The sequence below is a fragment of the Oryctolagus cuniculus genome, chromosome 5, assembly GCF_964237555.1.
Source record: "Oryctolagus cuniculus chromosome 5, mOryCun1.1, whole genome shotgun sequence".
Lineage (NCBI taxonomy): Eukaryota > Metazoa > Chordata > Mammalia > Lagomorpha > Leporidae > Oryctolagus > Oryctolagus cuniculus.
In genome coordinates this window covers 145,536,680-145,560,388 of record NC_091436.1, presented here as the reverse complement: position 1 = coordinate 145,560,388, position 23,709 = coordinate 145,536,680, and the positions used below count along the sequence as shown (strand labels likewise).

Here is a 23,709-nt window from a genome sequence, read left to right as displayed (position 1 = left end):
AAAGGAAGACCTTTCTCTCTGTCTCTCTCTCACTGTCCACTCTGCCTGTCAAAAAAAAAAAAAAAATTAAAAAAAAAAAAAAAAGACTCCACCTTTCAGAGACAGATATAGTATAGATGTTAATTTCCCAATGGGACTTTTTTTTAAAGGTATCCTAAAAACTTGGGTTTTCCCTACCATGTAACTGGATGATACCCTTCTTTTCCTACCTTGTCCTTCTCCACTATCTCCTCCCTCTTCCTGCACAACATTTAATCACCAAGTCCTCCAGTAAAACCAGGAGCCAGATGGAGCTAACAGATACTACATCTTCAAAATATTGAAGAACCAAAAATATAGAAGCCAGGACTGGATGAAGATTACAGAGTAGAGGAGAGACATGCAGGATGGAGGAACGCAAGTGCCTCCATGGGGAGAAAGTCAATCCTGTACCCTACAAGAGAAAAAAATCCCCTACACTGGCAAGGTCTAGCACCTCCTACCCTTACCACCAGTGACTTCAAGTCCCCCACACCCTCCTCAGAATTTTCTCATGAGAGTTGGCTGTCTGAGGTTTCTGGTATTAAGAAAGCTTTCCCAGCCTTTATATTTTATATGTATGTTTTCCTAGATTTTCTTCTGAAAAGTCCAATGTTTTGTTTTTAATTTTGTTAGTAGTCCATCAAGGAATTATCTTGAGTTTTGAATCAGTTGCATTATAAACAGGGAACCACTTATGCTAGAATAATTTATTAACCAATCCATGATTTTTCCACTGAATTGGACTGCAACAGATATCAAAAATTAAGTTATCTCTATTCTGAAGTAATCATTCTGAAATATTTATCTTTTAATCTATTCTGTTCCAACATTTATTTGTTTATTGTTAGGCCAATACTATCTCTATTATACTGTCATTACAGCATATTATATTTTATTAATATAAAGTTTTATGATTATTTAATATAATTTTTGAAAACCCAAGTAGCTACTATAGCTACTATAGCTCTGAACTATAAGAAATTTATATATTGCATATACTTTTATACATATGAATATTATATTATTTAAGGGAACATTATCACCTATTTCTTAGTGTTTATTGGAAAGATAGAGAAAAGATTTCAATTTTTACATTTATTTTGCATCCAGACATCCCCTCCAAATATTTTATTTACTAGAGCGGTTTTATTTAGACTCAGCCTCATGTTTATAATCATATCAGCAACCAAGAAAAGATGTTTTTATTTCTTCTAAAAACTATAGCAACAACATAACTTCTTGTCTTATTGCATCTGCTAGAAAAATAACAATAACAAAGGATAATAAATTAAAATGAACAAAATTTCTGATCATGGGCATTCTGGTCTAGATTTTTTATTTAACTGATTATATTATCTCATCATTTATAATGAAGGGCTTTTTTTATTTTTTAACAAATGGTCTTTATTACATTTAAAGGATTTCTTTCTGCTACTCCTTAAGAGTTTTATCAGGAATAATACTGAGCTTTATCAAATGATTTTTCAGTAACTATTGATATGATTATATGATATTGATCTTTTAATTTTTTTAATTTTATTCATTGGAGAGGCAAAGAGACAGAGAGAAACAGATAGACAGACAGAGCTCTCCTTCACTGGCTCACTCCAAAATTTCTGGTATGGCCAGGACTGAACTCCAGCTGAAGCTGGGAACCAGGAACACAATCCTGAGCAGGAATCCAGTTATGTGAGCCATCACTCTGCCTTCCAGGTTCTGCATTAGTGGGAAGCGGGAATCAGGACCTAGAGCTGAGGATTGAACCTGGAAACTCTGATGTGAGATTCAGACATCCTACCCAGCGACATAAGTGCTAGGCTAAATGTAGTTTATTCCTAATTTTCCTATTTCTATATTGAGCTATATAAATACTTAAGCCAAAGTATTTCAAAACATAGCATATTTTGCTTATAGAAGTCTGGTTTAAAAAAAAAAAGAAGAAGAAGATAGCAAGGGCTGGCATTGTGGCACAGCAGCTTAAGCTGCCTCGTGCGATCTGGCATCCCATATGGGTGCAAATTCAAGTCCTAGCTGCTCCACTTCTGATCTAACTCCCTGCTAATGCCCTTAGGAAAGCAGGAAAATGCCCCAAGAGCTTAGCCCCAGCACCTATGTGGGAGACCTGAATGAAGTTCCTGGTCCTGGCTTCAGCCTGGCCCAGTCCTGGTTGTTATGGTCCGGTCCTTCGGGGAGAGAACCAGTGGATGGAAGATCTTTCTCTGTCTCTTTCTCTCTTTCTCTGTAACTGATTTTCAAATTAATAAATAAATCTTAAAAGAGAGATAGCTATATCCTATTTAAAATAGTAGGTCCATCAAAAGATTCTTTCCACAAGTCCAGATAGATATTCCAAATACAACTATAAAATTTTAACATTAAATCCTGCTTATTAAGTGCTTATCATTTAAAGTCCTATCTTATATTTGCAAGAATAAGTTCTAGAGCTTTGTTTGCTAACTTTGCTTTCCATGACTATAAAATATAATTCTTCAAAAGCTGAGTATTCTATTCTGCCTGCTTACCTTGATTACAAATTTCCAATTTATTTCAAACAAAATACAATCAAAATTTAGAGGATTCCTTTTCAAAAGCAAAAAAAAAAAAATCAGTACTATCAATGAGCACTGATTTACAAAGTAGTTCAAAGATCCAAAACATTTCTCAAATCTGATTGGTTAATAGTCTGCAAAGAGATGGGGGCCAGCGCCATGGCTTACTTGGTTAATCCTCCGCCTGCTGCGCCGGCATCCCATATGGGTGCTGGTTCTAGTCCCAGTTGCTCCTCTTCCAGTCCAGCTCTCTGCTGTGGCCTGGGAGGGCAGTGGAGGATGGCCCAAGTGCTTGGGTCCCTGCACCTGCATGGGAGACCAGGAGGAGGCACCTGGCTCCTGGCTTCGGATTGGCACAGTGCTGGCCGTGGCGGCCATTTGGGGAGTGAACCAATGGAAGGAAGATCTTTCTCTCTGTCTCTTTCTCTCTCTCACTGTCTATAACTCTACCTGTCAAATAAATAAAGAAAAAAAAATAGTCCGCAAAGAGAAAAAACACATTCTACATGTTAGAGGATTTTCAGATTCAATATCAACTTCATTGCAAAAATATTGTAGTTCAACTACTTGGAGTGTATAGAAAAATATTTGTAAACATTGACTATTTCTATCACAATTTGTTTAAAAGAAATAAATTACATGTGCAAATTTCTACTTCATGGATATTCTTTCTGTATACACACACACACACACACATATATATGTCTTCAAGTGTTGAAGTACCAATACAATACTAACATACATAATATATATGCAATATATATGATTATATTCTGACATCTTGTCCACCAAAACCTTTGCTTGCATTTTCACTGAGAAATAAATCATTTGCAGTGGTTGCCTAGGGCTGGATGTGAAAATGAGGATTGGCTGCCAATGGACATCAGAATTTTTCTGGCTGATAGAAGTACTCTCAAATGGGATGCTAGTGATAGTTATACAAACCTATATATCTACTAAAAGCCATCAAATTATACACTTAAAATGGTGAGATCTTTTGCTATGGAAATTTTATCACAATTTCTGTTATATCTCTTTTATCACAATGAAAACATCAATTTTATTTTTTATGATAAATTTTAGCCAAATTAATAATAGAATCTCTGGAATATTAAATATTTAAACTTTGGTAGAGCAATTTTCCTTAAAGCTTTACTTTTATTCCATAAATTAGATGAAAATAAAACAATCAGGCAATAGATTTAAATGAATTTCTGTTTGAAGAATCTGGTACTATTGACATAATACTAGAAAAATTTAACCGCATACAAATTCCTTTTATACTAAAGGAATCCACCACATTAACAACTATTGTTTCACTTTCCTTATATTCATAAGGAAACAAAATGGAAAACGGGTTAATGAGATTTAGAAGATTCATTTGATCTAAATGAATACTCACATTCACAGAACAAAATGTAATGACACCTGCTGCAGCTGAATGTGTTAAATCATCGTCTTTGGGCAAAGTATTCTTAAATAATGACAAACCTTTGAAGCAGATACTGATGATATTTTAGTAGATCTGTACATTACACACTCATCATCAACTTCCTTGAGAAAAAGAAATTTAGTGCTTAATTTTTCATTACCCTTTCTCTCTTTTAGCTCATTTTCTGCCCAAAAGAATGATTACAAACTAAAATTTAAAGTTCTTAAACAATACAAATTAAATGAAATATAAATAAGTATAGACGAACACTATACCAAAAAAACAAACAAACAAACAAACAAAACCCTGTACTGATAGCAATCAGATTTCCCATTCACCTGGCCTCAACAACAATCAACCACGCAATTAATTGCCAGCTTTTTGCAGGTCTCAGAGGTGGGGGTTAAGGCATAACTGACCGACACACCAGGTGGCTAACAGGAGAGCAACATCAAGTACTTCTCCCACCATCATCTAGACTGGGAGGAGTTAGCCTTAGCCAAGAAGGTAGGAACATACTCCATTTTATCAGTAAGTGTGTTGCATGCTGTTCTTTAAAGGAAGACGTAAGTTACTTGCATTTGGAGAGAACTGGGGCAAAAGCAGGGTGATACTCATCATTTTTCAGATTTAACACAGGTAAAATACACTCTTCACAATATACCATTTTACACACCATTAGACAATACCACAGTAAAATCTGGCATACAAACTAGAAGACTGCCACCTTGTCTCATGTTAAGGCATTGCTAAATAATACTGCTTCCTTAAAAGCAAATAAACAAGGGGCCAGCACTGTGGCATAATGGGTAAAGACGCCACCTGCAGTGCCGTCATCCCATATGGGCAGTGGATCGAGTCCTGGCTGCTCCACTTCTGATCCAGCTTTCTGCTATGGCCTAGGAAAGCAGTGGAAGATGGTCCAAGTCCTATAGCCCCTGCACTCGTGTGGGAGACCCGGAGGAAGCTCCTGGCTCCTGGCTTGGATTGGCCCAGTTCTAGCTATTGTGGCTATCTGGGGAGTGCATCAGCGGATGGAAGACCTCTCTCTGTCTGCTTCTTCTCTCTCTGAGTAACTCTGACTTACAAATAATTAAATCTTAAAAAAAAAAATATAAAAAAGTAAACAAATAAATGAAGCAAAACAAAAAACCCAGGGTAAACATCAAATGGAATAAAAGAGGCAGCAAGCCAGCTTTGTGGTGTAGCAGGTACAGCTGATGCCTGCCATGCCAGCATCCCGTACGGACATTGGTTCACATTCCAGCTGCTCCACTTCCCATCCAGCTCCCTGCTAATGACCTGGAAAAAGCAGTGAAAGATGACCCGAGTATTCGGGCTCCTGCCACCCACATGAGGGACCCAGATGAAGCTCTGCCTCCTTGATTCAGCCTGGTCCAGCTCTGACCATTGCAGCAATCTACAGAGTGAACCAGCAGATGGAAAATTCTCTCTCTCCCTGTCTCTCCTCCCACCCCTCCACACACACACACTGTCTCAATCACTCCAACTTTCAACATAAATAAATAAATCTTTAAAAAAAAAAAAAAGAAAGAAAACAAGAGTCACCAATTGGATTTCTATAATTTCTCTTTGAATTTCCTGAGTCATTTCCTGAGTCATTTTTTTTTGCTTATTAATTATCTATTTCCTCTAAGTTTCAAAATTCATTTTCACGAAATTTTACATCTGCTTTCATGTGTAATTCTTTTCATCTTCCCTTCATCTGTGGTTGTCTGTTTTCTCATTCCTAATATTGTATAATTTTATTCTCTTTTTCCAGTATTTTGTTTTATTTTGCCTGTTGACACTTTTTTCTATTGTATTAATTCCAACTTCTAACTTCATCAGTTTGTGGGTGGGGATGCTGGCTTTGTTCTTTGTCTGTCTTTTATTTGAGGGCAGTGGGCATTTTCTTGGTCTTTTCTTCAGGAAGAATAGAGATATCTATGTGGCCGCAGCTCACTAGGCTAATCCTCTGCCTGCAGCACCGGCACACCGGGTTCTAGTCCCGGTCTGGGTGCCGGATTCTGTCCCGGTCGCTCCTCTTCTAGGCCAGCTCTCTGCTGTGGCCCAGGAGTGCAGTGGAGGATGGCCCAAGTCCTTGGGCCCTGCACCCGCGTGGGAGACCAGGATAAGCACCTGGCTTCTGGCTTCGGATAAGCACGGTGTGCCAGCCACAGCGGCCATTGGGGGGTGAACCAACGGCAAAAAGGAAGACCTTTCTCTCTGTCTCTCTCTCTCACTGTCTTGGGATCAGCGTGGTGCGCCAGCCACAGCGCACAGGAGGGTGAACCAATGGCAAAAAGGAAGACCTTTCTCTCTGTCTCTCTCTCTCACTGTCCACTCTGCCTGTCAAAAAAAAAAAAAGAGATATCTATGTCATAAGTTTTTCTCTGACTACAGTTTTGGATACATGTTATGCCTCAGAGATTTGTGTATGAAGTATATTTTCTTACTGCTCTCCAAAGAATCTATCATTTATCTTTGATTTTTCTGTTTAACCAAAGGTTTATCTTGGAGAGTGTTTTTTTTTTAATAATTTTTATTTATATAAGGTGAATCAAATTTCATGTATTTTATACATACAGATTTAGGAGCATAGTGATACTTCCCAAACCACCCTCCCTCCCACCCACACTCCCAATCCTCCTTTCTCCTTCCTTTCTTATGCTTTATTTTTTTAAAGATTTATACATTTATTTGAAAGGCAGAGTTACAGAGAGGCAGAGAGACAAAGAGGTCTCCCATCCACTGGTTCACTCCCCAAATGACCCCAATGTCTGGAGCTGGGCTGATCTGAGCTTCTTCTAACTCTTGCATGCAGGTGCAGAGGCCCAAGCACTTGGGCCATCTTCCACTGCTTTCTCAGGTCATAACAGAGAGCCAGATCAGAAGTGGAGCAGCAGGAACTCAAATCGGCGCCCATATGGGATGCCAGTGCCGCAGGCAGCAGCTTTACCCACTACATTTTACAATGACGTGCTTTCAGATTATTTTATAATAATAAGCTTAATTTCCAAGGAGTTGGGTCTTTGGGTCACACGTTTGGTGCTGATTTCTGATTTAACTGGATTATAATGAAGGAATGGGATGTATAAAGTCTCTCCTTTTTATTTTCTAGTGTTTACTTTGTTTTAGCCATATAGGTTAACAATTCTATTTTCTAGTCATTCAGTTCTGGAAAACTGCACGTCTCTAAAGAAATGCTTCCTGAAATATTTCACAGTGATGTCACCAGGTAACCTGCCCTCCTCCCCTAAAGATTAAATCACAGTAACAATTGCTCATGTTTCATTGTCCAACTGCAAAATGCATTCAAACTTGCAAATCTGGAACCATTACCTTCTCAGTAGAAAACAAAGCAATTAATCATTTTTAATAGTCAGATGATTTTATCACCTTGGAATTTAATCAAAACAAACCAAAGGCATGCAACCCTCCTGAACTGTATCCAAGAAAATGCTGGTCTAAGTTTTCATTTTCAAATCTGACATGTCAACTCCTTTGCATCAGCAGTAGCTCTGGCAAGCCTGCTGGTCGCCCACAAATCCAAGAGAAAAGCATTTGCCTCACGCATCAAGAGGGCCTCAGCACGATTCCCTGGGACCTTAAGGTGCGAGGGACCAAAACTATTTAAAATTCAAGCAGCTGATAAAATACTCAGTCCTACTGGGTCTTGAAGAGTCTACAGTCATATCAGACCTGCCTGGATGATCTAAAACTCATCCAGTGAGCACATGTGAGAGAAGAAATCTTGTTTTTACATCACCAAGGAAAACCCAAACTGTTACAAAAGATTTGTTAACAAGGGTACACTTGGAGGCAGAGCATTGTTTTCTTAAAGTTTCTTCTGAAGTTTAAAATAATAAAGTGATTGCTCCCTCCATTGTAAGGAGTTTGGAGATGAAATGTCATATTTGACTATCGATTGTGTGCCTGGCATCGTATTCGAACTAAGCATTTTGCATACCTCATCTTTTTTTAATCTTCACAGAAGTAACCATCATAGATAATAATCTAAGCTTACTTGCTTACAAACCCTTTATAAGTATCACACTTCTAAATAGTTAGTAACTGATATAGCAGGAAAACCTCATTAAAACATAGTTTTAGCTATAAAATTGTCCCATGATGTGGAGCATCACTATTCAACCACTGAGTGTTGAAATGAGACTCCAGTATTTTAACCTCTAAATCAGGCAGAATGCTCGTAAAACTGCTAAGATTTCAGTTTATGATGTTAGCAACCATTCATTTCAAACAAAAACCATTACACACATACATCTACTTTGAATTAATGATTATGTAAACATTAAATAAATATTTAATCTCTTCTACTTAAATGACCTCATGAAAGCTAATCCCATACTTGGTTTTTATACTATTGATCAGTGTATCACAGAGGTAATTCTAAGAACCTAAGAGACTTTTTAATTGGCACAAAATTCAAAATTGTGTATAACTTGCTTTCCTTTTCAGATTCATTGTTTTTCACTTTGCATCTTAGCTCCAGCCATATGACTCTATTTCTAGAGACCCCAACTTCTTACTCACATTCCTCTGGTTCTCCATTTACAAAGGTCGTTCTTCCTACCCTTTCTACTTTGTCCCATAAAATGTCACTCCAAGTCATACCTTTTCTGGGTATCCCCCAGGCAACTTTCCCTTACCCTGTGTAGTCAGACACCCTTTTCTGGGCTTCCTCTCATAATATAATGCTCTTACCCTTCTTGCTTCATTCAAGAAACCTTTATTAGGCACTGGGAATACAAAGATAAATAAAGCATAAGAGTTCAAGGAGTATAAGACAGATTAGACATGGTAAGTTTCTCCAACCAAGGCATTCACTTTTTTTTTTTTTTTTTTTTTTTTGACAGGCAGAGTTAGACAGAGAGAAAGGTCTTCCTTCTGTTGGTTCACCCCCCAGGTGGCCGCTACGGCCAGAGCTACACCAATCCAAAGCCAGGAGCCAGGTACTTCCTCCTGGTCTCCCATGCAGGTGCAGGGCCCAAGCATTTGGGCCATCCTCCACTGCCTTTCCGGGCCACAGCAGAGAGCTGGATTGGAAGAGGAGCAACTGGGACAGAATCCGGTGCCCTAACTGGGACTTGAACCCAGGGTGCCAGCACCGCAGACTGAGGATTAGCCAAGTGAGTCGCGGTGCTGGCCACCATTCACATTTTTAAAAAGGTTGGGATTGAAGATCATTATATGGATTAAGCTAGACACCAAAGACAAATACCACATGTTCTGTCACAAAAAGAAACTTAAAAAAAAGAAAGAAAAGAAAAAAAGCTGATGTGAACTTAGGATAGCTAGTGCTAGAGTTTGGGAACGGTGTAAGGGCAAGGAGAAAGGTTGAATAATAGGTACCAAAACATAGTCAGATAGAAATCATAGGTTCTAGGGGTAGGCACTGTGGCACAGTGGGTTAAACCATCACCCAGTACACCAGCATCCCATATCAAATTGCTTGGATTTGAGTCCTTCCTCTACTTTCTTTTTCTTTTTTTAAAGATTTTATATATTTATTTATATGAAAGGCAGAGTTACAGAGAGGCAGAGAGAGAGAGAGAGAGAGAGAGGTTTTCTATCCGCTGGTTCACTCCCCAGATGGCCACAATGGCTGGAGCTGTGCCGGTCCGAAGCCAGGAGTCAGGAGCTTCTTCCAGGTCTCCCAAGCAGGTGCAGGGTCCCAAGGACTTGGGCCATCTTCTATTGCTTTCCCAGGCCATAGCAGAGAGCTGAATCAGAAGTGGAGCAGCTGGAACTCGAACCGGCACCCATATGGGATGCCAGCACTGCAAGTGGTAGCTTTACCTACTACGCCACAGTGCCGGCCCCTCTTCCTCTACCTTCAATCCAGATGCCTACTAATGTAGCTAGGAGACAGCAGATTATGGCCCAAACACTTGGGCTCCTGCCACCCATATGGGACCCAGATGGAGCTCCTGGTTCCTGTTGTTAGCCTGGCCCAGTCTCAGCTATGGTAGGCATTTTAAAAGTGAACCATCAGGTCAAAGATCGCTGTCTCTCCCTCTCTCTGTCACTATGCCTTTCAAATAAATAAACAGTTTTTTAAATTAAGTGATAGGTTCTAATACAGCACAGTGGGGCAACTCTAGTTCACAATAATGAATTATATTCTATATAAAGAACCAGAAGAGACAGTGGGCATTTAGTCTTCCAGTTAACAGGTCTGTCTTCCACATCAGAGTGCCTAAGTTCAATTCTCAGTTCTGGCTCCTGGCTCCAGGTTCTAGCCAATGCAGACTCTGGGAGGCAGAGGTGTCAGTTCAAGTAATTAGGTTCCTGACTCCCGTGTGGGATACCTGGATTGTGTTCCCAGCTCCTGTGGCTCTGGTTTCAGTCCAGCTAGGGTCATTGAAGGCATTTGGGGAGCAAATCAGCAGATTGGATAACTTTCTGTCTTAAAAGAAAAAAAAAATTGGAGAGAGAAGATATTAAAGCTCCTGATAAGAAAATGGCAAAGTCTGGTTGTCTGGTTTGATAGGTTTATACTGTGTATATGTGTTGAGATATCACACTATACCCCATAAAGAAGTACAAGTATTACATGTTATTTTAAAAAAGTTTTAAGACATTTATTTGAAAGGCATAGCCAGAGAGAGAGAGATCTTTCATTCATTGGTTCACTCCCCCAAATGACTACAACAACCAGTTCTGGGCCCAGCTGAAGCTGGGACCCAGGAACTCCATCCCAGTCTCCCACATGGGTGGCAGGAACTCAAGTACTTGGGCCATCATCCTCTGCCTCCCAGGCACCTTAGCAGGGTGTTGGATAAGAAACAGAGCAGCCAGGACTCAAACTAGCACTCCAATATAAGATGCAGGTGTCCCAAGTGGCAACTTAACCCACTGCACTACAACACCCACTCTAAACAAAAACTTTTTAATAAAAAAAGTTTTTAAAGTTTAAAAACTTCATTGACAAACTGTTACAATGAAAGCAAAAGATAAGCATGGAAAATCACCCTCCAATTTATTCCTAATTTTTTTGTGAATATCTAGTGCTCCCTTAAGCCCAACGGGGCTCATTAGTGATAGGTTAACAGCACATCAAACTTACATTTTAAATAAAGATTCAAGGGGTAGTTTATGATGAATAAATACTGCAGTCCAGTAAGATATCTAAGCAGCAAACTGAGAAAAGGTGTGAGAGGAGAGGCTCATTCACCTCCCCACCTAAGGGTCAGTATACACAAAGTCAGATGGCAAAGACTTTGGAACAAGGCTCCCAGACTATCCTGTTGAGATTAGGGACCCTTGTCAAATATCTGCCTTTCATACGACCTCCACAAGGGCACACACAGGCTGATGCTCTGCTCCTCAGTGGTGATGATGACAACCACCACTCCAAAATGTTACCTTCTGTTCGTGGAAGTGATCCAGGAGTTGACCATCAAAAGACCAAACATTTGAAAGTGGACAGTGTATGACATAGTGTTATTTAATCCTAAGGGAAGAAATTCCAATCTTTCAGCTTACAATTTTTACACATACTTCTATAGAACTTTGGACAACATACATACCTACATACTTACAGCTATCAGAATTGGAAATAAGGAAGCAGAAATCAGATACCCTCAGCCTGAAAAGAATGCTGTAAACATGGGTGCCCCAGCTCAGCTCATGCTGATTATCGCAGTTCAACAGTTCAGATGCCCTGATGTGCTACATCAGCATACGGCTCTCACCAGCAAGCAAGATGGCAAAAATACCCACCCACTGAGCAGGAAGAGAAACTGCGCTACACCAAACCCTGGATTAGACTATGCTGTATTGTACACTGCATTAAAAAGTCAAATAGAGGAAGGAATCACTAAGGAGTGAACATTATTACTACATAGCCCTTGCCAGCAAGGTTCCGTCAAATGTATTGAGTACAATATACTTGGTTTAGAATACGGAAATCTCAAAGAATTACATGTGAGGAAAAAATAGTTAATTATTCTGTTAAACCCACTGACTAACTAATGACAAGATCCACTTATCAAAATGGCAGCCAGCCGTCCTTTTCTCCCTATTCTTGCACCAATTGCTCCCCGAGCACTATAACTGATGTTATAATAGAGGAAGGACAGTTTTAATCTCTGAAAATCAATCAAAATCTACATTAACACAGCAATGTTACCTTAGCTTTATACTTCCACAAGCATCATCACATTTAGTACAATGATCCTTCAAGTTGTGGTTTCATCATTCCCACTTTATAGATGAGAAAACTGAACCCTGAAATATGAACTGCTGTTCCTGGGGCTACTCAGACCATCATTGGCACAATATGCACTTGAACCTAACAATCAAGTAGGGCGAGCTTCAACTATAGCAACTTTTCCTGAAATAAAGTTACAGGTGAAATCAGGCTCCTCTTTTTCTTATGCCAGAATCTCTTTTTCAGAAAGGGGACAAAAATAGGAGGTTCATGTAAAACTTTTCATTCTATTTTTTAAAATTATTCTTAGGGCAAAATGCCAGGTGTTTTTCCAAAAAAACTAGATAATATTCTTATACTAGCAAAATCCCTAACTTGACCGTGAAGAAAGATATAGAAATATACATTGATAAGAGAACCCAGCAGCTTTGAGTATGCTGAATTCTCAGCATTGGCCTTCTGCAAGAAGAATGGAGCAAGTTTCCTGGATGAGTGAACAGTCGAAGAGTATGACTCAAAGATTATTTCAGTACAAGATCCTGTGTCAACCTTGTTGTCCATCTGTTTGTTGAGAATCTAAAGTTGCCTCGTTCCAAGTCAAAAAGGGGGATGAAATCACCAGCTAACACCACATAAGCAAGACCTCACAAAGTCATGCTGCCATGATATAACCATAGAGGCTGGTTCACATCCTCCAGTTTCCTGGCTGAACTTCTGTGCCATGAGATCTCATCTCAGGGAGTCCAGGGATCTAGCTAAACAAACGAAGACTTCTGTAAAAGACACTCCTCACTTACTGAAGGCAAATTGAGGGGAATAACAACTCAAAGACTTGCATACAGGAAAAAGTAGTTAATTATTATTTTAAACACATTGATGAACTAGTGACAAGCTCCATTTATCAAAAGTGGCAGCCAGCTGTTCCTTGCTCCCTATTCCTCTTCCCCAGCCTCGTCTGTCTTTCCTATGAGAACCACTAGAGACATAAAACTCATCCCTCTCTACTCTTTCTTATCCTTCCTTTTGTAGCACCTACTACCCTTGCCTCTTTCAATACCCAGAGCCTATATTCATCACCCACTTACCTACCTCGTGGATTCTCCCTACTTCCGTCAAAGTACAGAAAGTTGCAGTGCCAGGGTAATGGAGTTTTTGGGAAACTAACGAATTCAGGACTATCTACAAGAATTCAGACTCTAAGGACAAGGAAGATGTCAAGGTCACAATTACCATTTCAGGTGCCATCTAGGCCAATGATCATTTAGTTTGACTGGAAACCTACACTATAGTATTGTTTCCATAGTAAAATGAATTCCAAGTTCTAAACAACTGACCTACGATCAAACTCTGGAACCTCCCAAAAATCATACAGCAAAAATGGTCCCCTATTGAGTTTCTTGTTTCTTACAGCTGCAGAAGAAACAGAAAGTACGCATGGATGTCAGTAACAGGGTACTGTACTACTTCCATTGAGAAGAGAGCTGGTGACCACCATTTGTTCCTAACAAGCCCCAAGGAATTATGCTTTCCAGTGTGCCCAATGAGGGTAACTGGAGTCATCTCCAGATAAGTAGTGTCTATTGGGGAAAAGACTCTGGCCATTATCACAAAGAGGTACTAATGACAATAGGTTAGGCTGGGTTTTGGTCACTTAAAATAGGCAAAGGGAGTCCAGGGTGCTGTTGCTGCTGAAAACCAAGGGAAAAGCTAAGCCCCAAAGGAGGTGGGTGACTGTTTCTGAACATCTGCATCTTCTGAGCATCTGCACTGGGAGGGTAATCCTGTGTGAATGTGGATGGAGACAACAAGGCTGAACAGAATGAGACCGCAGGAACAGTGGGAATGTGCATCAGATGAGGAAAATCATACACAGTAACATTTTGGCCAAATCTGTTCTGGTCTTATTTCCTCTTCAAAGAAATATAATCAAGAGTCAAACCCAGAAGGAAACCCTTTGATTTTTCCCATGTAACAGTTAGAGTCCCCAGAGTAAGTTGCAGCCAACCCAGATCCATGAGAAAAGGGTCAAACATTCCTACCAGTAAATGATGTTGCCTTCAAATTCCATGGCAGCCATGTCTGATGATGCAGTTCTATCTCCTTGGATAAAGTTGATTGGACCCAGGAAGGATGACAGTCTGAAGCAGAGCCAATCAGGTTTTCTCTATACCTGGATTTAGGGAGATCTAAGCTCTGTGCTCAGTTGAAGCTCCAGCAGCCATGGTCCACCATCTATACAAGCAGCACAGAAAGCCAAGAGAACAGGAAGGCAGATAAGCAAGAGAGGAGGTAGGAGTCAGAGAAAGAGAATTATGACTTTCCAGTTCTCAGTTCCAGTTCCTTCTAGAAGTTGCCTAATTCCTATTTTTAGTTTCCTCACGAAACTCCTAATCCTTACAATAAAATGTGTTTTGTTAAAGTTAGTTCAAACTTATTTGCTGCTTTAAACTAGAAACACCTTGATTAAACCACATTTCCAAGTAAATTAGGATTACTCTACAAAAGGAGTGCAGACTTTTGAATAGGCCAATGTCCAGTTCAAACCCTCACTCCCTCCCAGAGGCAAACCGACGGGCAGCAGCGCAAACTGGACATGGGCCAGACAAGAGACACGAGGGCACCTGCCAGAATAAACAAGTTTCCCGAATGAGGGGCCCCTGGTCACAGGTTAGACAACGAGGCATCCGGCCGTCTGCCAAGTATAAGTAACACATGAACAAGACAATGAAATAACCCACATCCAGCTCCCTTCATTCCCTGCTAGGACTGGGCTGACAGCTGCTGGTGCTATACCTGGGTACTTGGGACCCTTAAACATATGGCTGTGAACATCTTCACAAGAGGGTTGTGTACAGAAACCAGAACTCATGAATATATTAAGATGTTTATCTTAAGTTCTTCACACAATAACCCAACCCAAGTTTCCACACTGAGTTATCCCAGGATATGTAAAGTACAGCTGACTTTAAAATATTTTTATTGCAACATCTATCACAAATTACTTCTGCATTTATGGGGAAAGTCCAAGGGAAGTCCCGTACGGTTGCAGCCACAGGAATGAGTCCTTATCTATCCATCTTCCTCCTCCATGAGCTGCCATCCCAGCCCTTATGGAAATCACAAGCCCATGTAAGAACCTGAAGAAACCACCAGCACTTGCTGCAGAAGCTTCACACATGCCCACGGCATGCACGGTCCTGCTGAAGTATCTATGAGTCCCCAAGAACTGAACAGTCAAATAAACCCCTTTACTTGGCATTTCTTCCCTTCCATTCTCTAAGGGTCAGAACGAACCCTTAAGTACGACCCATACACAAGAGACAACCTGCATTAATACCTCCACCCCTACCCAGGCTAATACCTGTGTTGCTCTAACACAGTGCAGCAGGTCCCCATTTGTCTGGGAGGGGGGCTGGAATATTCCCAAGGTCACTCTTGCATACTCTACTACAGCACTTACTCTGTTATGTTCTAATCGCCAGCTTACTTGCTTGTCTCCCAGTGAACTATGCAGCAAGGCTGAACATCTGTCTGTTCTTGCTTGGATTATGCTTCATATAGAAAGTATTGTATAAATGGTAAATAAATAAGTATATACTATTTTATATAAATATGATTTTATAACTATACAAAGAGAATTTTATAAATATACAAACTTTTTAAATAAAAAATTCAAGATATTGCATATGCAAAAAAAAATGCATCCTGGTTTGCTTCAGAGTGGCCCCCTAAAATGTAATGTAATCCACCACAACCCCAACAGGGCCAAAGGAAGTTTCTGCTTCGTCAATTATAAAGAATTACATTTCTGGCAATGGAACACTATATAACACTTCCATTCTCTTCAACTCTAAGATATTGTTAAAATATTTGCCACCATGCACATAGATGCACACACACATGAGCACACACATCTACACACCAAAAATAAATGCTAGATTTGCATGGGATTGTCTTGAACTACAATCAGCCAAAATGCATTCACTTGCTGCTCTTTATGTTGAAAGAAGTGCTGGATATGAGAAGAATGAAGGTGCAGAGGTGCCTCGAGGCGCAGATGCTACCCTCAGCAAGAGTTGGAACCAAGGGAAACCAAAATCAAACGCATTTGAAACAAGTTAAGGATCACTACATAGACAAATCCTAGTCCTACCCCTGAATTATCACTGCCTTTTTTTTTTAAATTTTTGACAGGCAGAGTAGACAGTGAGAGAGAGAGAGACAGAGAGAAAGGTCTTCCTTTGCCGTTGGTTCACCCTCCAATGGCCGCCGCGGCCGCCGGCCGGCGCATCGCACTGATCCGAAGCCAGGAGCCAGGTGCTTTTCCTGGTCTCCCATGCAGGTGCAGGGCCCTAGGACTTGGGCCATCCTCCACTGCACTCCTGGGCCACAGCAGAGAGCTGGCCTGGAAGAGGGGCAACCGGGACAGAATCCGGCGCCCTGACCGGGACTAGAACCCGGTGTGCCGGCGCCGCTAGGCGGAGGATTAGCCTAGTGAGCCACGGCGCCGGCCAACAGCTTTAACAAATGCAAGGACAATCTGGACACCTCCTTCTCACCCAAACAGAGTACTTTATTTGTTCACTCAATAGTAAATAAATCCTTATTATGCACGCAGGGTTAGACACTGGGGATACAAAAGTAGACAAGAGGCAGAGCACCCAATCTCACAAATGATTGTTCTTCCTTTCTAGAAGGAGTGAAGGGGTTTTTAAAATTGCTATTTATGTGAGAGGCAAAGAGACAGGCAGTGAGCTCCATTCGCTGGTTCACTCACCAAATGCCCAAAATTACCAGGGCTGGGCTGGGAAGCTGGCAGCCAGGAATTCAATCCAGCTCTCCCGTGTGGGTGATAGGGACTCAATGACTTGTGCTATAACCTGCATTCACAAGAAGCTGGAATCAAGAGCTGGAGCCAGGAATCGAACCCAGGTACTTCAAAGTGGTACTTAGGTGTCTTAACAGTTAGGGCAAACACCTGCCTTCAGGAAAGACAATTTTTAAAAAGCAATAGTAATGGCCGGCGCCGCGGCTCAATAGGCTAATCCTCCGCCTAGCGGCGCCGGCACACCGGGTTCTAGTCCCGGTCGGGGCGCCGGATTCTGTCCCGGTTGCCCCTCTTCCAGGCCAGCCCTCTGCTGTGGCCAGGGAGTGCAGTGGAGGATGGCCCAGGTGCTTGGGCCCTGCACCCCATGGGAGACCAGGAAAAGCACCTGGCTCCTGGCTCCTGCCATCGGATCAGCGTGGTGCGCCGGCCGCAGCGCGCCGGCCGCGGCGGCCATTGGAGGGTGAACCAACGGCAAAAGGAAGACCTTTCTCTCTGTCTCTCTCTCTCACTGTCCACTCTGCCTGTCAAAAAATAAAAATAAAAAAAAATAAAAAAAAAAAAGCAATAGTAATATGACTGGTTTAATTCTGTAATTATCACACAGTTATTCTTAAGTGTTGAAAATTAACTGAAATGTGATCCCTGTTAAACATAAGAGTGGGAATAAGAGAGGGAAGAGATGTATAATTTGGGGCATGCTCGGGCTGACTTGCTCCAAATGGTAGAGTTGGAAACATACCAGGGGATTCCAATTCAATCCCATCAAGGTGGCATGTGCCAATGCCATCTCACTACTCCAAGTGATCAATTTCAGTTCACAATTGATCATAATGAAAGGACTAAGAGTCAAAGGGAGCACATAAACAAGTCTAGTATCTGCTAACACTAACCGATAGAATAAATAAAGGGGAGAGTGATCCAACATGGGAAGTGAGATACTCAGCAGACTCATAGAATGGCGGATGTCCTAAATAGCACTCTGGCCTCAGAATCAGCCCTAAAGGCACTCGGATCTGGCTGAAAAGCCCATGAGAGTATTTCAGGCATGGAAAGCCAAGACACTCTGGCAAAAAGATCTCTGTGAGTGAGATCCCAGTGGAAAGAACAGGTCTTCAAAGAGGGAGGTGCCTTTCTCTGAAGGGAGGAGAGAACCTCCACTTTGACTATGACCTTGTCTAAACAAGATAAGAGTCGGAGAACTCAAGGGGCTTCCATAGCCTTGGAAACTCATGACTGGTGCATAGGGAGATTACTGATGCCATAAACAGGAGTGTCAATTGGTAAAGTCAACAACAGGAGTCACTGTGCACTTACTCCTCATGTAGGATCTCTGTCCTTAACGTGCTGTACACTGAGGCTTAATGCTATAACGAGTACTCAAACAGTATATTTCACTTTGTGTTTCTATGGGGGTGCAAACTGTTGAAATCTTTACTTAATGTACACTAAACTGATCTTCTGTAAAAAAAAAAAAAAGAAAGAAAGAAAGAAATTATCAATTCCCAACTTGACTCTCACTGGGATTAAACATGACAATAGGTCTGATCTGATTTCATCATCATTTAAAAAAAAATCATCTATTATTTTTCACTTTATGTTTCTGTGTGGGAGCAAACTGTTGAAATACTTACTTAAGGTATACTAAGCTGATCTTCTGTATATTAAGATAATCGAAAATGAATCTTGATGTGAATGGAAGGGGAGAGGGAGTGGGAAAGGGGAGGGTTGTGGGTGGGAGGGACGGTATGGGGGGGGAAGCCATTGTAACCCATGAGTCCTACTTTGGAAATTTATATTCATTAAATAAAAGATTAAAAAAAAAAAAAAAAGCAATAGTAACAAAGTGTGACAAATGCCATGGGAAGGGCTGCACATATCTGACAGGAGCACTTCACTGGAACTCAGACAAATCTAGAACAATCATTCCACAGTGCGGGGGCCCCAGGCCAGCAGCACTGGCACTGCCCACCAGGTGATTCTGATTCACACCCCAGCCCAGGAAATGAAATTGGATTACTGAGTTGTTTTAAAACCTCCTCCACTGGCTGTAATGTGAAGCCAAACATTTAGAACTCCCCACCCGCAAGGCGAGGAAGGCCATCCCTCTGCAACTGACGGCTCAGCTCAGTCCTGCACGAGCTGAGTCAGAAAACACATAGAAAAAATAAAAGAGAGAGAGACAGAGTTGCTAGGCAGAGAAAACCTAAGCAGAGGACAGAAAAGCACAATGTGCTTTAGAAATCTAAAGAATTCAACAGCCCCGCATTGGAGTGGGAAGGTTGAAGAAAAGTGCTTTGAGATTAAGATGTAGAAGAAGGCCAGATGATAGAAATGGAGTTTATAAACTTAAAAATTAAACTAAGGGTGAGCATTTGGTCCACCAGTTGCACAGCCTACATCCCACATCACAATACTTGGGTTTGATTCCTGGCGAGGGCTCTTGACTTCAGCTTCCTGATAACACCCACTCTGTAAATCAGCAATGATGGTTCAAGTACCTGGGTCCCTGCCACCCACATGAGAGACCTGGATTGAGTTCCTGGCTCCCGGCTTGGCCCTGGCCCAGCCCCAGCCATTGCAGGCATTTGTGGAGTGGATTAGAAGACGGGCACCCCTTCTCTCTCTCTCTTTGCCTTTAAATTTAAAGACCAAATAGAGCCTTTTTAAGCAACTTGATGTCACCATATCTGTATGTTTTTAAGTAATTACCCCAGCTGCAGAGTTGAAATAGGTTGAAGGGAAACAAAATGTCATGCATGTGCTTCTGGGTGAGAGACTGTTTGCAGCAGCACAGGAGAGAGACGAAGCTGGGGGCAGCAATGGAGTTAGAGAGAAGTGAGCAGTTTCATACATTACTTAGGAGAGTTGCCAGGGCTACGGAACTCACTGGGTATTGGAAGTGAGAGTTCAGTGGCTCAATGTTGACTTCCAGGTTTCTGATAAAAGCAACTGGGTGGAGGCTGGCATTGTGGCATGGCGGGTAAAGTTGCCACCTGCAGTGCCGGCATCCCATATGGGCACCAGTTCTAGTCCAAGCTGCTACACTTCTGATCCAGCTCTCTGCTATGGCCTGGGATAGCAGTAGAAGATGGTCCAAGTCCTTGGGCCCCTGTACCCACGTGGGAGACCTGGAAGAAGCTCCTGACTCCTGGCTTCGGACCGGCACAGCTCCGGCCGTTGCAGCCAGTTGCGGAGTGAACCAGCAGATGGAAGACCGAGAGAGAGAGAGAGAGAGAGAGAGAGAGAGAGAGAGAGACCTTTCCTCTCGCTGTGTAATTGACTTTCAAATAAATAAATAAATCTTAAAAAAAAAAAAAAAGAACAACCTTTGCCTGGTTCCTATGCCAAACCAATGAATTCAGAATCTCTGGAGGTGGAGTCCAAACAGTAGTAGTTTTAAATAGAGTCCCCAGATAATTTTAATACGTAGCCAAAGTTCATCAAGAATTGGGTTTGGCAGGGTCGGCGCCATGGCGCACTAGATTAATCTTCCACCTGTGGCACTGGCATCCCATATGGGCGCCGGTTCTAGTCCCGGTTGCTCCTCTTCCAGTCCAGCTCTCTGCTGTGGCTTTGGAAGGCTGTGGAGGATGGCCCAAGTGCTTGGGCCCCTGCACCCTCATGGGAGACCAGGAAGAGGCACTTGGCTCCTGGCTTCGGATTGGCGCAGCGCGCCGGCCATTGCAGCCATTTGGGGAGTGAACCAGTGGAAGGAAGACCTTTCTCTCTGTCTCTCTCTCACTGTCTGTAACTCTACCTGTCAAATAAATAAATAAAAATCTTAAAAAAAAAAAAAAGAATTGGGTTTGACTCACTATAATAGGGATGAGGAGAAGTAGTAATGTCTTAAGATATGTTTTTTTCTTTCTAACATGCCTCTCAAGTAAATCAATAAATATTTTTAAAAAGGCAACCGGGGCCAGCATTGTGGTACAGCAGGTTAAGCCATCACTATTGATCCTGGTATCCCATACCAGGGTGCCAGTTCAAGTCCTCGCTGCTAGGTTTCCAATCCAACTTCCTGATAATGTGCCTAGGAAAGCAGAAGAAGATGGCCCAAGTACTTGGGGCCCTGCCACCCACTTGGGAGACTCAGATGGAATTTCTGGCTCCTGGCTTTGGCCTGACCCAAAGATCTCTCTTTCCCTCCCTCTCTCTTTGTCACTCTGCCATTCAAATAAATAAGCAAATCTTTTTTAAAAAAAATTTTAAAAGGCAATGACTAGTCTCTTCCATAGAAGATGAAACCAGCAACGTAGTGCAGGGTCTTACCATTCAAACTTGCTCTCTCTCCCCTGAATCAACCTCGTTTTTGTACAGTGTCTCCAGTTGTTACTGGCCTTGGAAGTCAAGTGCATGACTTGAAACACGAAGTACTAAAACTCCACACCGTTACTTTCTCCACAACTGAAAAAGTTGAAAGCATTGAACCACAATCACCAGCAAGATCTGTTGCTTGTTAAAGTCACAACAAACTCAGCTGGTTTCAAAGATTGGGCTTTGGTTCAAAGAATATGCATTTATTGCACAATATCCTTGATCTGGGCAAGGTTCATATCAAGCCTAGAGGTCTTTTGTAACACAACCCTAAGCTAAGAATAGAGACAGAGATTTTTCTACACCAAGCTGAGTGACAAGATACAGAAAAGTGGTCACCCTTGCAGTATAAATCGCCTGATCTTCTTACATAAACTTGACTCCAAGATCATTCTTATGGAGTCCGTGTGCTGTCAAGCAGCTAAAGATAATTTTTCATAATAGACAAAGTCACCTTGCACGGAGTACAGGTTACTACACACTGCCTATGTGACTCCCCATCCATCCATTATGCTTTGTGTCCTAAAACTCCTTTCCCTTCCTCCATATGCATTTAGACAGCGGTCTCATCCTGCCCGAAGCTGAGGCTCCCCGGTCATAGTAGTCCCTCTGCAAAGAGGTTGATTCCCAAACCCCTTCCCCACTGACTGTGTTTTGGGCTCTCCCAGAGGAAGTACAGTCTTGCCTCACATGGGGTCAGGTCAGTAAGGTAAGTTAAAGAGCATAAACAATGATTGCTGCTTCTTGTTAATGCATGGGGAAAATGTGTCTGTATCTAGACTCTTGAAGGATTGTTATGGGCTAAATAGTGTTGCTCCAAAAGCCACGCGGTGAAGTCCCAAAGCCAGCACTTTAGAATGTGACTGTATTTGAAGATGCAGTCTTTGAAGAGATGGAGGAGAGGCATTTGGCATAACAGTTAGGATACTGCTCAGGATGCCCACATCCCATATCAGCGTCTGGGCTTGCATCCCAGTTCTTGCTCTCGATTCCAGCTTCCTGCTAATGCAGACCCTGGGAGGAAAGGCAGACACGGCTCAAGTAGTTGGGTCCCTGCCACCCACATGGGAGACTCAGACTGCGTTTGGGGCTCCTGACTGCAGCCTGGCCCAGCCCCAGTGTTGCAGGGAGGAGTGAACCAGTGGATGGGAGATCTCTCTCTTTCTCTCTCTCTGTTTCTGCCTTTCAAATATATTAAATAAATTTTTAAAACAGGTAACTGGGTTACAATGAGGCCATTATGGGTAGTCACTAACCCAATCTGAGTGGTGTACTTATAAGCAAGGAACTTAGGACACACACATAAAGGGACAGGTTAAAGGGCTTTAACCCGCTGTGCCACAGCACCGGCCCTGAAACAGCACCAATTTTAAGACTGGTGGGAGACCCCCACTAAAATCACTCCAGGTAAGCAATTACCTGCTTTACCTGCAGGTGGGTCTATACTCAGTCAGTGACAAAAGTCCTAGATTTCTAATGAGCACCCAAAAACAAACAAACAATAAGGATACACCTATAATTTTAACAACAAAGTAAAGTAGTATTAGCTTCTGGAACAAAGCACAAAACAAATATTCATGCATCCACGCTGATACAAGATTGAATAAATGGTAGAGAATGGATCCATCAATCTCCCATGCAGAAAAATACCAAATAATTGGGGCCATCGCTGTGGCGTAGCAGGTAAAGCCACCACCTGCAGTGCCAGCATCCTATATGGGGTTCCAGTTTGAGACCCGGATGCTCTACTTCCAATCCAGCTCTCTGCTATGGCCTGGGATAGCAGTAGAAGATGGCCCAAGTCCTTGGGCCCCTGTATCCACATGGGAGACCCAGAAGAAGCTCCTGGCCCCCAGCTTCAGATTGATGCAGCTCTGGCTGTTGCGGCCAATCAGGGAGTGAACCAGCAGATGGAAGACCTCTCTCTCTGCCTCTCTTTCTCTCTCTTTGTAACTCTTTCAAGTAAATAAATAAAATAAATCTTAAAAATATCAAAAAAGCCGGCACCGCAGCTCAGTAGGCTAATCCTCCGCCTGCAGTGCCAGCACACCGGGTTCTAGCCCCGGTTGGGGCGCCGGATTCTGTCCCAGTTGCTCCTCTTTCAGTCCAGCTCTCTGCTGTGGCCAGGGAGTGCAGTGGAGGATGGCCCAAGTCCTTGGCCCCTGCACCTGCATGGGAGACCAGGAGAAGCACCTTGCTCCTGGCCTCGGATCAGCATGGTGCGCCGGCCGCAGCAGCCACTGGAGGGTGAACCAACGGAAAAGAAAGACCTTTCTCTCTGTCTCTCTTTCTCACTGTCCACTCTGCCTGTCAAAAAAAAAAAAAATTATGTACAAAGACATTTTACCCTCAAGGAAGCAGAGAGTAAGTCTCCACCCCTTGA

General features: G+C 42.1%; 1 protein-coding gene across 15 annotated transcripts in view; it reads right to left on the bottom strand.

Moving 5' to 3' along the window:
* The window catches only part of RNF144B (ring finger protein 144B), a 203,681-nt gene that overhangs the window by 104,058 nt on the left and 75,914 nt on the right, over window positions 1-23,709 (bottom strand). For 7 of the 15 annotated variants that reach the window (XM_070074316.1, XM_008274113.4, XM_070074319.1 and 4 more), the window contains one exon: window positions 14,221-14,413. The exons of 6 other annotated variants lie outside the window; for them this stretch is intronic. The gene's annotated coding sequence lies outside the window, so the exon portion shown is untranslated. Of the gene's footprint in view, window positions 1-13,266; window positions 13,388-14,220; window positions 14,414-23,709 lie in introns of those variants that run through there. 2 more of the 15 variants (XM_051832578.2, XM_051832577.2) reach the window with 2 other exon arrangements.